Source organism: Saccopteryx leptura, chromosome 13, assembly GCF_036850995.1.
Source record: "Saccopteryx leptura isolate mSacLep1 chromosome 13, mSacLep1_pri_phased_curated, whole genome shotgun sequence".
Taxonomy (NCBI): Eukaryota; Metazoa; Chordata; class Mammalia; order Chiroptera; family Emballonuridae; genus Saccopteryx; species Saccopteryx leptura.
The window spans coordinates 42720666-42724680 of NC_089515.1; the positions used below are offsets into that span (position 1 = coordinate 42720666).

A 4015-nucleotide genomic window follows, 5' to 3' on the forward strand; every position below is an offset into this window, starting at 1 on the left:
ACTTGGTTATCATGTTTAAAAAGGAAATTGTAAGAACATAGTCTGCCTTATGATCTGAAGAGTCAGATGTCCTTGATTGAGTGAAACATGTCTTTTTAAAACAATGCATTTGGGCCCTGGCTGGGTAGCTCAATTGGTTAGAGTGTGCAGGTTTGATCCCCAGTCAGGACGCACACAATAATCAACCAGTGAGTGCACAAATAAGTGTAACAACAAATCCATGTTTCTCTTTCCCTCTCTCAGATGGAGAGACTCAGAGAAACAGAATCAAAGAGAAAGATTCATATAGAAAGCATTAGAAAAAGAATGACTCAGAGAAGGAGAGACTCGGAGACAGAGAGGCTCAGAGAAGGAGAGTCACAAAGAGAGAGAATTAGAAGAACTCAGTAGGGGAGACTAAGGGAGGAAGACTTGGAATGAGAGGCTCTAAGAGAGAAAGACTCCAAGGGAGACGCAGATAGTGACTCACAGGGAGTCCTGCAAGCTGACTGTTCGTCTCTCAAATTGCTGGTGATTTAAAGTGCTCGTGTTGCAAGCAACACTCTGTGGCAGCTGCAAAACTGTCTGACACAATTTGAGCTTGCTATACTAACAAAGTCTAACCTATTCGGGTACTCTCTCCTCCATGAGACAAACCTTTATATAGACTTAGACGATGTTAAAAATAATAATAATAAATAAATAAATAAATAAAGTGCTCATGTGTCAAGGTACCACTGTAATTGGCAAAATGTGAGTATGGACTGTGTGCTAGGTAACAGTGCTGCAAAATGTTACATTTCCTGATAGTGATCATTACGCTGGTTCTGTAAGAACAAGTGCCTGTTATTACGAAATAAACATGAAAATAGTTGGGGGTAAATCAGCATAATGTCTGCAGCAAAGAGTTTAAACATTAACATTGTCCATACAGAGAAGGAAAGTGAATAATAAATGAAATAGGGAAACTAGTCTGTTTTTGTGAATTTTACTGTTAATTTTAACATTATAATGTCAATTAATGTTAATTATCAGTGAAGCTACAAGTAGAAGGACTTAATTAGTGCTATTCTGGTACTTTTTCCATCAAATTGAAGTCTTATCAAAATAGTTTTTAACCAAAGGAAAACAAAAAATAAGTGAATGTGTGCATGAGCACAGGACAGCTAAGTCTATATGAGATCTTAAAATTAACCTAATAAAAAGGCACATTTCATGATAATTAAAATTTTAATGTCTCAAGAAAGAACTGAATCAGTGGACGCCATGTTACTTCCAAGGAAAGGATGGGAAGAATTGCCTCAAAATGATGTCAGTCCCGCTCACCCAGCTGGAATCTAAAAGCCCTTTCAGATGCACTTGGCTGTTGCACTCCTTCCCTGACCTGCATGCCCAGCACACCACGGAGCTCCTGATGCTGCCGAACACAGCAGGTCCCAGCCAGGAGCTGCAGAAATTCTCAGGAAAATACCAGCAAACCAAACTCAGCTACGTATTACAAGGATTGTGCAACATGATCAGATGCAATTCATTGCTGTGGGGTAAGAATGCTTCAAAATGTACAAATCAACAATGTGATCACATTAATCAACTAGAAAATTAAAAGTCATATGATCATCTCCTTAGATGCCAGAAAAAAACATTGAAAAAAATTAAACATTCATGTTTGCTTTTTTTTAAAAAGAAAAGGAGCCTGACCAGGCAGTGGCGCAGTGGATAGAGCGTCGGACTGGGATGCGGAAGACCCAGGTTTGAGACCCTGAGGTCGCCAGCTTGAGCACGGGCTTATCTGGTTTGAGCAAAAAGCTCACCAGCTTGAGCCCAACGTCACTGGCTCAAGCAAGGGGTTACTTGGTCAGCTGAAGGCCCGCGGTCAAGGCACATTTTAAAAAAAAAAAGAAAGAAAGAAAAGGAACCTCTCAACAAATTAGGTACAGGAATACATCTCAACATAATACAGGCCATCTATGAAAAGCCCTGGCTAACATCATCCTCAGTGGTAAAATGTTGAAAACGTCTCCTCCAAATCAGGAAAAAGACAAGGTTCCCACAGTCACCACTCCTATACAACCTACTACTGGGAGTCCTAGCCACGCACTTAGGTAAGAGAAAGAAGTGAAAGCCATCAGAAATGGAAAGGCAGGGAGTGATGTCAGAGGAATGGCAGCATAAGACATCGCCTTGGTCTCTCTCCTTGAAATTTCAACAATTTGAACAGCTATAATTCAACAAAGGATTCCCTGCTTAATACACAAACACATGTCAGAGATCTGTGCATTGAAACGTATGAAGGTGGGCAAGTAGAAGCATACCGGGTAGGTGAGAAGGGAGAAAAGTGCCGGGGACGTAGCCCAGAACTTGCAGCTGGGAGCTCAGTGCAGGTCTCGGCCCAGAGAGGAGAGGAATCAGGTTGCTGCTGGTACTCCCCTCGCCTGGGATGCGCAGAGAGATACAGTGAGCATTCCTGCGGGGGGGTCAGTACATGCTGCAGCTGAAGCCAGTGATCTGGACAGGGACAAGCCACAGAGGTGCAGCCACAGTTGTCTGGCAATCGCCATTCCAGATAGAGAAAGAAAGCCAAGGAGTCTGGCCCCCTCCCTTCATTCTCCCAGAGCTACCAGGGGGCTCCAGAAGGAGCTGTAGCAGTTGAGGGTTGGGTTACAAAGCACATTATCTGCAAAGAACTTGTACCACTGAAATATTCTTTTCCCTGAGCAATAAGCACACTCTGTGACTAATCTCGGTTAGGTGGAGATACAGAGGGGAGGCTGCTGAGATTTGCGTCAGTTACTGGGAGAACAAAGCAACAAACTCAATGGTCAGGGCCCTGGCCAGTTTGCTCAGTGGTAGAACGTTGGCCCGGCATGTGAAAGTCCTGGGTTCATTTCCAGGCCAGAGCACACAGAAGAAGCGCCCACCTGCTTCTCCACCCCTCCCCCACTCCTTCCTTTCTATCTCTCTCTTCCCCTCCTGCAGCCAAGGCTACATTGGAGCAAAGTTGGCCCAGGTGCTGAGGATGGCTCTATGGCCTCCGCCTCAGGCACTAGAATGGCTCCAGCTGCAAGGAAGCAACTCCCCAAATAGGCAGAGCATCACCCCCTGGTGGGCATGGTGGATGGATCCCGGTTGGGCGCATGCGGGAGTCTGTCTGACTGCCTCCCCGCTTCTCACTTTGGAAAAATACAAAAAAATAAATAAATAATGGTTAGGTCAGCTGCACTGTCAGCAGCATCCAGCTGCAGGGGACAGCCCTAGGATTTCACAGATTTGAAACCCACTGCCCACCACATTCCCCCACAGCATTGATCTCGTCAGGTCATTTGCTCATTTTTATGTTTGATTATTTGTATTTTTGCTATCGAGTATATGATTTCCTTATGCATTTTGGATAGTAACCCCTAACAGTTACCCAATGTGTGGTTTGCAGATACTCTCTCCCTCTCCATAGGATGCCTTTGCACTTTGTTGATGGTTTACTATGCTGAGTAGAAGCATAGTAAAATGGCCAACAGATACATAACAAGGAGCTAAACGTCAGTCATTAGGTAATTACAACTCAAAATCCCAGTGACATGTCCCCTCACACCTAACACTCCTCAAAAGATTAAAACTTGAACTACCACATGACCTAGCAATTCTACTTCAGGGTATTTATCTGAACGAAACAAAATTACCATCCTGAATTTATATATGCACTCTATGTTCATTCCAGCATTACTTACAATAGCCAAGACATTGAAACAACCTGCAGATGAATGGATAAACAAAATGTGATACACACACACACACACACACACACACACACACACACACACACACACAGAAAAACAATAGCATATTATTCAGCCATGAAAAATAAGGAAATCCTACCATTGGTAACAACATGGAAGGCCCTTGAGAGTAATAAGTCAGATAAGGAAAAACAGTATGTGGTCTCAGTTACATGTGAACCTAGAATAATTTTAAATCAAACTCATAGAAACAGAGTAGCCCTGGCCGGTTGGCTCAGTGGTAGAGTGTCGGCCTGGCGTGCAGA

At 43.5% G+C, this 4015-nt stretch overlaps 1 non-coding gene across 1 annotated transcript; it reads left to right on the forward strand.

Moving 5' to 3' along the window:
• Nucleotides 1-533: 533 nt before the first annotated feature.
• On the forward strand, nt 534-657 carry LOC136385173 (small nucleolar RNA SNORA28). Its single transcript, XR_010747775.1, has one exon. It is a non-coding gene; the product is annotated as a small nucleolar RNA SNORA28 (small nucleolar RNA).
• The last annotated feature ends 3358 nt before the right edge of the window (nt 658-4015 follow it).